The following is an 11,224-nucleotide window of genomic DNA, read 5'->3' as shown; positions in this document are numbered from 1 at the left end:
TGGGGCCCAGCCTTTCCCTCCATTGAGGAACTAGTGGGCTCCGCTCCATGTCTCCCCAATTGTTGTCCTTCCTTACTTGCTAGAATATATATTTAAGAATAAAATACAATTTTAGTTCGGGCTTTTCTCTTTTGCTTTGCTTTTTTTTTTTTTTTTAATTCCAATGAAGTTAGATTTTGATTTTATCTTTTTGGACCCAATTAACATAAATACAAATAACTTTTACTTATATATTCATGATATTGCTTATTATTTTTTCAGCCCCTAACACACTGGACGTTGGTGCAAGTTTGCCAAACAGCTAGCCACCTGAAGAGGAAACGAGAGAGACTCCAATAATTGATGGGAAACGGGCATGATGGCTTAATGGGGCTTGTACTGATGATAGAAGAGTGGCATATAAGACTGGGAAATGAATTAGATTAGATGGGGGAAGGAGAGGAGTTTGAAGAGAGATGATAAAAGGGGAAGACAAGTAGGGTTGGTTGGTTGGTGTGTGTGGTGAGGGAGGCGTCCCCACCCGATAAAGACTTGGTATGAGCCAGCACATGCCCCCTTTGGTACCTTATTTCAGCCCAAATATAATTGTCCATTTGGCTTGACACCCATACAAGATATCACAGTGTTGATTTGATCAAAGCCATCAGAAAAAAATTCAGAATTGATTCAGCTTTATTTCTAGAGTTGTGCATATTTTAGCGATGAATTCTAAGTTCATTTTTTACCATGTCAAATTGCTTGTCCTAAGAGACCCTATGTTTTGTATGTTTAATATTATATATATATATATATGTTCTAGTTCAACATCAAATTTGGTTAAAGAACTTGTAGATAGACGGCTGGGTATTGGCTTACTTGGCATATTTAATTTAATGTCACATATGGGTGGTCTAATTCAATGGTGGGTTATGAAATTTGATTTGTTAGGAGGGTCAGAGCTATAATATTTTAATGGCTACTATACTATATTATTATCTAATATTTGGGGATCATTAGATGTGCCATGCCCCTGCATCAACATTTGCTTTTAGAAGCAATGAATTTAGTACGATTTTCATTGGCTTATGGTCCAAATTTGCCATTTTTTACCATCTCAAACCACGCGTGTTCTAAATCAAATTAGGGCCTTGTTCAAAGTTCATATAAAGGACATATTAATATATATATGGCTGTCCAATAACTTTGCATATTTTAATTTCCTATATGGGACTTATTTTATTGTTTGTTGGATATCAAATTCGTTCTAATTTCACTGTTTTTGTGTTTTCATTTTCAATTCATGAGTGGTAATGAATAGCATGGAAGTTACCTAGCTAGTGAGATGGAGACGTTAACTTGGGCCGTACTCCATGCATATGCAGCGTAGAGCATACTTCTTCACTCTCCTCCTCAAGTGGTGCATGGCTTTAGTCAAAGTAGGGAAGGCAAAGTTGAGTTAAATTGAACTAACTACATTGAATCGATTCAACTTGTTAATTCTGTTACATTATTCTTTTTTGTAATAGTTTAGTTCGGTTATCTTTATTGTGAAATTTGGTTTTTAATTTTTTGTTCGAAATAGTCGAATTAACCAAACCAATCGAAACAACATCGTTTTAGATGCAATATAAAAGAAATACACAAAAATGACAAACAAAATGGCGGAAGGACCAAACTGCCTTAGCCTTGGCCCTTCCTTTACCCTTTCTTTTCCCCTTCATCTACAACTCTCCGGCAACCCATCGCTCCCTTCGATGTTGATGTAGACACCGACATCGATATCAACATCGACACCAATCGTGCTTATCTGTCAACGCCACCTCGACAGTCATCAATACCAAGCTACCGTGCTCGCCTATCAATGCCACCATAGCCCCAAACTATATCTGTTTCCTTTAGATATTCACATCATGCTTGGGCCCATGTAGTAAGTTTTTTGGCAACTTTCTTGTAGATAGGTATTCTACATTAAAAAATTCAACTATTAATTTTTTTTGATTTTTGGGTACGTGAGTGATTGAGGCAAGGTGAATCTGATGATCAATTTCAATCGTCAGAATCCATCATGGATGGCGACTGGAGATATTTTTCCAAAAATGAGTTTTGAATTTTATGATAATAAAATTAATTTTTAAATCTACAAAAAAAATAACTATTGAATCAAACTTATTTTTGAGTATATGAACCATCGCGATTAGGGAATCCGATGATCGGCTCATATCATTGGAATCATCGATCGACTAGGTGGCCGGCGACAATAGTAAGGCTGGACATTAGTTCGATTATTTTTGCATTTGTTCGGTTTATTCAATCGGTCTGATTTTTACGAATTTTATTCGATTAATTCGATTTTGTACAACGATTCGATTTTTTTAGTTATTGAATTTTGGTCGATTCGATTAGTTTGCACACCACTAAACGAAGGTGTCAGGCGGCAATCTTTTTTCTATCGATTTCGATACACATTAACTAAATTTATTAAAATATACATGACTCATAAATCACATGCCTCAAGTAATTACATAGAAATTTATGTATAATTTTGTCTTAAACAGGTTTAAACTCTGATTGTAAAGAAGACTAACATCTTTAAGGAGATTTGAACCTGAGACTAAAATCTTATTTGGCCCTGAGGTGGATGAGTTGGAGTTGAGGTTGATTGTATAAAATTAAAGTTGAATTGAGTTAAAATTTTAAATGACTAAAAAATACATAAAAATTATGATTATATATAAATAATGTATATAAACTAATTATATATAAATTCTATTATTACATATAAAGTAACTAGAATATAAAAAAAAAAAATACTCAGTTTTGAATTTAAATATCAAACTCAAATCAATTCAATCCACCTCCCACTTTAATCCGAAACACCCCCAAATGGCTTTGTAATTAGGCATTCATCCCATTACATGCTTAGAAGGGGCTTGAAACTAACTAGAATATTAAGAGAGCATCCATATACAACAGTATTGGAACTAAAGATGGTGTGCAGTGTGCTTAAAGTAGGCAAAAGCTTTAACTTCCATGAGGAACACTTTTGGGATTTGAGTGAACAAATGCTTTTTGCAAGGATATTACTATAAAAGAAGTGGATAGAAGAGTGAAGCAGAGTTGGGTCCATAAAGACTTAAGGCCTAAGGGTCACATGGGCTCAAAGCAAAACAACCCCCCCCCCCCCCCCCCCCCCCCCCCCCCCTTTTTTTTTTTGTCTTTGGATTCCATAGCTCATTGCCACGAGGAACCGAAGTTCCATCATTGGAAAACTGAGTTCATGACCCTATTAATAGTAAAGGGTAATGATGATATGTTTGAAATTAATTAAAAGAAAGATGAAAAGCAAAGTAATTAATTAGAGACTATATGTAGTTATGGACTTATGGTGGTTGTATTCTTACTTGAACTAAAATTTCATTTTGATGCAGTTTTCTCTTACAATAGTAAGAAATGGTAATCCAAATTAGAGAAATGTTTAGTTTTGGCTTTGTAGATGAGAAGAATGTTGCTTTATTGTGTGTGGTTGCTTGGAAGAAAAAAGAGAAAGGTCCCATCTGAGCAGAAGCCTCTGGACAGCATGGTAAACATCCCATGTTACTCGCAAAGGGGAAAGCAAAAGAGAAGTTTTCAGCTTCTCTTGACAAGGAAGAAAGGCACAGTAAAAGCAAGTTTTGATCAAGATAGGGAAATGGCAGACAATTAATTAAAGCTACCATCCTTCATTTTGCCCACAAAGAGAAATTTCCAGCCACATTTGATCTAATCACATGATTTTGGTGACTCTAAAGGCATGCCCATTTTAAATCAAGTGTAATCTATTCACATGACTTCATGGAAAGCAAAAGTATTTGTGTGGGGCTGATTATACTAAGAAGAAGAAAGAGAGGCTTTCTCAAGAGTTCACCATCTTTGCTTTGGCTTATTTCTTGTCTTTTCCTCTCTCTTTTTTCTAGGTAAAGGTATTAAATCTAAATTTTAAGACACTTGTGTGGCCAATGTCCTCATTCCATCCAAATGCCCTTTTATGGGGTCCACAATATCATGATAAGTATCCAAGAATTTGATACGAATGAAGTGATGAAATGGTGTATCTCGTCTCATGAGTTAAGTTTTTCATAGAAGTGGTGGGAATATAAATGTAAAATTCAATACTTACTGAAATTCTTAAGAGTTGTATCCTTTTCATATGTTTTGGGTCTTTCAAATTAGGTGGCCCCCTCTGCTATCTCAAGGGCTGTCAACTTTAAGATTTGGGTTTAAATTTGACAGTAATAAATTTTAATGGGGAGTGTTTGCTACCTGTTGGAAGTTGAGGTTCGAGAGTGTGAATTTTTGTAAGGTTAATATGTTAAATAGTTAGATTAGATTGCTTATGGTTTTAGATTTGGGAGGTTATTTGTAACGCCTCAATTTTTTGAGCGTGTTATAACTTATGATAATTATAGAATAATAATTTTTTTTATAAAACTATTACTAAATCATATCATTTCTCATATCCATATCAAATTTTCTATACATTATCTCGAAAGAGAATTATTATAAACATCAAATGTGGAAACTAGAATTGAACCTAACATCTTAATATTAATTATAAATCAATTCGTACATTCTCATTAACCATAATTAAGGTTATACATCAACATTTCTCAAAACGTTTAGAATTCAAAGTAGCAGAATTTAAATATATGGGCTACATAACATACACTCAACTCATCGTACAACTCATGATGCACTTTGCTAAGTGCCTATTTCATGCCTCATTCATATTCGTTTCTGCTACAATCTCCATCTGGAACGTTTGAATATTCTAGAGGCAAAGACCAAATTAGATGATTCAGTAAGGGAACAAAATATTTAATGCTCGTGTATGAATGTAATGCACATAAAATCATAATTCTCATGTTTGGGTCAACTGCACCTTAAGATTACCTACAATTTTTACAGTCTCCCTGTCAGACCGATGTGTATAGGTACACTCTTGGCAAAGTAACGGTGCTAGTACCCATACAACGTATGACCGTGAATCTCATAATGCTCAAATGCATATTTTATCATCAACACATATAAATGCAATCTACATGACATAGTCACATCAAGGCATGACAATATGACAAAATCACTTACATAAAATCAAGTTTTGGGGGGTCAAACCACTTACAATCAAGCATTTTCATAAAACTAAATCTAGTTGGAAAGTACCACTTACCTTACAAAAAGACAATTTTGCCCATAGCATAATTTTGTCTCAAAATTCTCGTTGGACTTCCAATCGTATTCAATTATGAACATTGACGTACCCTAGACATCATAATTACTTAAGAAAATCAAATTTTTAATTTTTTCTAATTTTCCTATTTTCTCATATTATTTTCTCAAGATTATGAAATAAATACTTTCTCATAAATTTTTTCTCAATATCTCTTCACAATAACTCCTAAAACAATATTCCTAAGTTTCACAAATTTTCTCATAATTTTCAGAATCCATATTCTATTTATTTCTCATTTTCTCTTTTATTTTCAAGTATCTATTACTTCAAAAATCCATAATAAATATCAATCATGCATTTCTCTTCTAATTTCATCATCAAAAATTCTAAAATATCATTCTTATATTTTTGAAATTTTTGAAGAAATTTTCGAAAATAACTCACATTCCCGTGGAGCGATTTGGTATTCTTCTATACTGCACGAAGTCTCGATTTGCGTATCCAACGTCTTTTGCCACAAATTTTCATAAGAACTATTAAAATCAGCCTATAAGATTTTTTCTAGAAATTTTTGATATTTTTCTCTATATTTTTTTCCTATTTTTTTCTTTCTCTTTTTCAAAAATCTCTCTCACTTTCAAATATTTCTTTCTTATAACCTTTTTCTTTCTAATTTAAATCCTCCAACCTTTCAAGTTTTTTATATTTATAGAAAGTTGAATTAAGTTTAACATAATTATAGTAACATACTATTTTTAATTATTTTATCATATTTTTTAATTATTTTTCACTAAATCTCACCCATAATTTTTAATTATTTGTCCACACTCTATTTTGTCTCCCACATTTCTCAATTATTTCACTCATTATCTTTGATTATTTGTCCACACTTTATTTTGTCTCCCATATTTCTCAATTATTTCATCCATTATCTTTAATTATTTTGTCACATTTCTTAATTATTTTCTATTAAATCTCACCCATAATCTTTAATTATTTGTCTACACCCTACTTTGTTTCTCACATTTTTCAATTATTTCATCCATTATCTTTGATTATTTGTCAACACCCTACTTTGTCTCCCACATTTCTTAATTATTTCATCCATTATTTTTAATTATTTTGTCACATTTCTTAATTATTTTCCACTAAATCTCACCCATAATTTTTAATTATTTGTCCACACCCTACTTTGTCTCCCACATTTCTCAATTAATTCACCCATTATCGTTAATTATTTTATCACCTTAATTATTTTCCATTAAATCTTCTTTTGAATAAATTATTCTTTCATTTAATTCATTAATTTTAAACTCACTTTCTTAGCAGCATACTAACTCTAAGCTCATTTACTTAACCTTTCATTTTTTTTCAACTTAGCCCACTAACTCTAAACTCATTTACTTTGTCTTTCATTTTTCAACTTAGCCCACTAATTCTAAACCCATTAGTTTTCTCAATTATAACTCTAATGGATGTTAAAAATATTTTAAACAAAAAAAAAATATTATTATTCTCAAAATACTAAGATATTATATTATTAATTTAGGTAAATGTTAGTGGATTTTAATGATAACATAGTTAATCCTTTTTTTAAACTCAACACAATCTTATAACAAATGATGAATTAAAACCTAACATTAAAAGAAATAACTCATGAGAAAACTTTAATCTTATTATTAAACACATTAATTATTATATCATATAACATCTAATAACCCACACACACCACCATCAAATATTATAATTCGTGAGAAAGACAACAGATGGCAAATCCACATATCTCCATTACTAATAGGGTAATTAATTAAAAATAATATTATGAGTCATGACTAATGATGGTATCATGAGTTATATGTCGCATCCTTATTGAAAGAGGAATTAAATAGGAAAAAATAATGATACATAATTTCCTTAGCCTTCTTCTCTAATAAGAATGCGTCACATAACTGATGATATCATCATCAATCATAACTCATAACATTATTTATTAATTAATTATAGATATCTTATAAAATGAAAGATATAAATGGAGTAACAGCCTTTTTAAGTATTGGCACGACAACATTAACAAGGCCATCAATAATTAGATTATCATACTAATAGTCATTGTTGTCAAGCCATAACCGAAAAAAAATATTTTATCACTCCCATCAACATTTCTTAACATTATATGATTACGTAATTCAATTTTTACTTGGGTGTCTCTAATTTTGATGATGTTGGTGTGGCCGGATTTATTTTTATTTTAATTTAACTCTAACAACACATTTTGTTATTATTGTCCTAATCAAACCCCTAAACAATAGAGAAAAGAGGTTAATTTTATTCTTTAAATGAGAGACTACATGGTGAAGAATCACTCATTGTGACATTAATGTCAAACATGGGTGAAGATCCAAAACAAAGAAGTTGGGTGGGTCCATAGTGCACGACATTCAGCCTGAAGGCCGTCTCTGTTGGACCCAACTAATTTTGGACTTCCCAACTCCAATTGCCCAAACTTTCATTGTATATAGGCCTGAGATATTAGAGACCCATACATCTTAACAATATTTTTTCAAAGTAATATTCTTTTAATAAAATTTATTAACAGAACTACGGCTTACTTCAATACACTTTGATAACATTTGATTTCATATATTACAAAACTTAATAATCCCACAGCTCAAGGATTATTCAGAAATTTGCCAACACCAAAAGCTTAACACATGGTATTGATGTTAGCCATTTAATAATTGTTTCATAATCAAAAGCTCATTAAAAGACAAAAACAAGTTTAAAATCCCAAAAAAACTTTGGACCTAAAAGGCATAAATATCCCATATGGGAGGGGCTCACACAAATGCACAAATTAAATAATTCTATATTCAAAAGTTTCTTAAATATTTTAAGAAAATAATAAGCAATTATTCATAAAAAAATATACGTTGAGATAAATAATCATTCATAAAAAATTTTATTTTCAAAAAAGGACAAAATAAACGTTATTTATAAAAAATATACGTTATCCATAACAATTCTAATTTCAATCAAACTAGGAAAAATCAAAGATAAACGTTATTTGTAAGAATTCTAATTCCAACAAGATTAGAAAATGTAAAGACATATATTATCTATGAGTATCTTAATTCCGGATTAATTAAGATTATTCCATGTACCTATATAAATAAATAGGCATTCATTCCTGAAAAATAAACATTTCTGATACTGATTTCAATACAATTTTTATCATTTTCAGTATCTAACTTAAGTATCGGAGTGTTTGAGAGTGGATCTATCCGCGCTCTTTGATTGTTTTCTTTCTTACAGTCTCAGTCAGCTTGACGATGATATTTTTAGTCAAATAAAATTATTATTATATTCAGACAATTACAATTTTAAAAACATTACTTTTATCTTTAATTAGTTGAATATATATATCAAATAAAGGACCACACTGGCTAAAATCCTATAAATCTTTATCCATCTACGGGATGTCACAATGATTTTAATAAGTGTTATTGTAAATATCTTTGGCTTTTAACATACACGTCGTTCAATTTAGATATTTAGATATTTAAAATTATTCTTTATATATAAAATATAAGTAAAAAAATATAAATACTTTAAAATTTTCATATACATCTTTTACTTATATTTAATATATATATATCACCGCCCACTGATAAACATGGTTGGGGCCCATTGATAGCCGGCTGGGATAGGCCATGCTCCCATACAATCATACTTTAAGGTATTCAATCATAGAGGGCAACGATATATATATGGCTGTAGGTTTTTTCTCTCTTTTTTTTATTCTTCTTATATCATTATTAACAATTGATAATCGTTATATACTATATATATTCATAGGACATGCTACTAATCTCACACGTAGAATAACTAAGACATTATGCATATTAAATAGAAATATAAAAATTAATATATGATCAGGTCATGCCTAAAAAAGAATGCACCCTTGGGGTAAAGAAGAAAACTATAATTTGAAACCATCATATCAAGGCGACAAGTATTGGGACTTTTTCAGGACTGTGAACACTAAGAAAAGAATCATTAGCAAACCCTTCACCCTCCTCTCCGTTGATTGGCTCCTCCAGAAAAAGGGGAATATAAGGACATTTATAGTATGATCCATTTTGCCATTTTTGGGAAATTGATGGCTCGTCACGCAAACCCATCTTGATGAGCAGCTTTATTCTTATTAATTCCAAGTTGAATTTAGAGAGAAACCAAGAGGTTGATGCATGATGGCACGTCACTACCCACATGAACATGATGGTTCGGGTCACAGAGAGAGAGGTATTATTCCAGTCCAGTGGAGGAACTGTTGCTCTTGACCCCATGACCAGAGAGAGACCCACCTCGAATAATATTGAATCCTGGGTCACCACACCACAGCCCCAACTGGCCAATTCTGTCAAATCTTTTTTTGGTAGGGAAATAATGGTATTTTTGTTTAATTTTTTTTACGCTACAAATTAACGATAATTACTTGTGATGATAAATTAATTAACAACGCAATAATTGATTTTGCCCAAGTATAATATAAGTCGCTTAGTGGTTCTTCTGGAATGAGCCCATCCACTAATCTGCCACGTTTGGCATAAGGAAGAAAGCATAAGCACGAACCCCTAATTAATTAAGCTTCTGCAAACCCTAGGGCTAGCTAGTAGCTAGGCGCCCTTTTCCCTTTGATTTCTGACGATAAATAATAGCACCATCTGGGCACAAGAAGAGGAATTCCCCCCCACCCCCCAAGAAAAGGACTGTTCATCGACACTTTTTCTCAGTTTGTATGTTATACGTGTTGACAGGGTGAGGGGGTGGGGGTGGCGCGACAGAAGTGCATTGCCTTAAGAAGTGACTTTTGCTGGGGCTGGGGCTGGGTGGAATCCTGACTTGACGTATATATGTATGCATAAATCGTCAAAGGAATCATGGAAATTAAGGTTGGATGGGTGGGCTGGTAGTATTTGGGTTCTTCTATTTATAATTAATTAGGTTACTGACCAATCAACCAACGCAACGTCACAATCCGTCGGTTGCTTGGCGCACCACCACCATGCAGATCGAGAGACTAGTCTCCTCCATCATCATATCATTCTGGTTGAGTTTACATAGCATCCCATCGATCTTCAAAGACATTGCTTAATTGTGAGTTGGCAATACCTTTCGGTATATATATCGATCTTCAATTTTATTTTATTTTTAAATGATTGTTTAAATAGACAGGTCTTGTGGTTTCTTAAAAATATAAGAATTAATAATACGTACTACTATGTTTGATACCTTTTATTAGAAACCCTTTCAAAAAAGAAATAAAAGGTTAATTAAATCAAAATGCACAAGTGAATCTATATTTGCCTGTGACGTGACTGAATATTGGAATATTATTGTCTATACACTTAGCTTACCTAAATTTTTTAAGAAATGTCCGGGCACTAACCCTGCCATGTCAAAAGGCCACTCATGTGACATAAAACAAAAACAAAAAATAAAAGAGACACATAGAACTATATATGATATTATTTTTAAGAGAGAAAAATGACATACATACATTTAATTTTATATAAAATAATTAATCTAAAATTCATCCTGGTCAATCATTAATATAATAATTAATGATTAGGCTAAACCTAGCTAATTAACCCTAACCTAGTACCAATGATTGAAATGATTATTTTAATTATATTTTAATCTCCCTCTCCCCCGCTTTTCAAAGTAGAAAGTGAGTGAGTGAGTGAGTGGTGGGGTCTTCCCTCCTCTGCTCCAAATGGAGGCTCTTGTCTTTAGCCGAGTTATTTTGGTAGTGATTTATTATTTATAATAATTTAGAAATATTATATTTATAAATAACTAACTAACTAATTTTATAAATTAATTAATAAAATCTATAATAATTTGATCTAAAATTAAAAATATTAATTTCATGCTACTCAACACATCTATATATTGTTAATTTAGATTATATATAACCACTACAAATTATTATTAATTTTAAATAGTATTATCTCGTTTTATAAGAATTTATTA

Source organism: Diospyros lotus, chromosome 1, assembly GCF_014633365.1.
Source record: "Diospyros lotus cultivar Yz01 chromosome 1, ASM1463336v1, whole genome shotgun sequence".
Taxonomy (NCBI): Eukaryota; Viridiplantae; Streptophyta; class Magnoliopsida; order Ericales; family Ebenaceae; genus Diospyros; species Diospyros lotus.
This window is presented reverse-complemented; position numbering follows the sequence as displayed.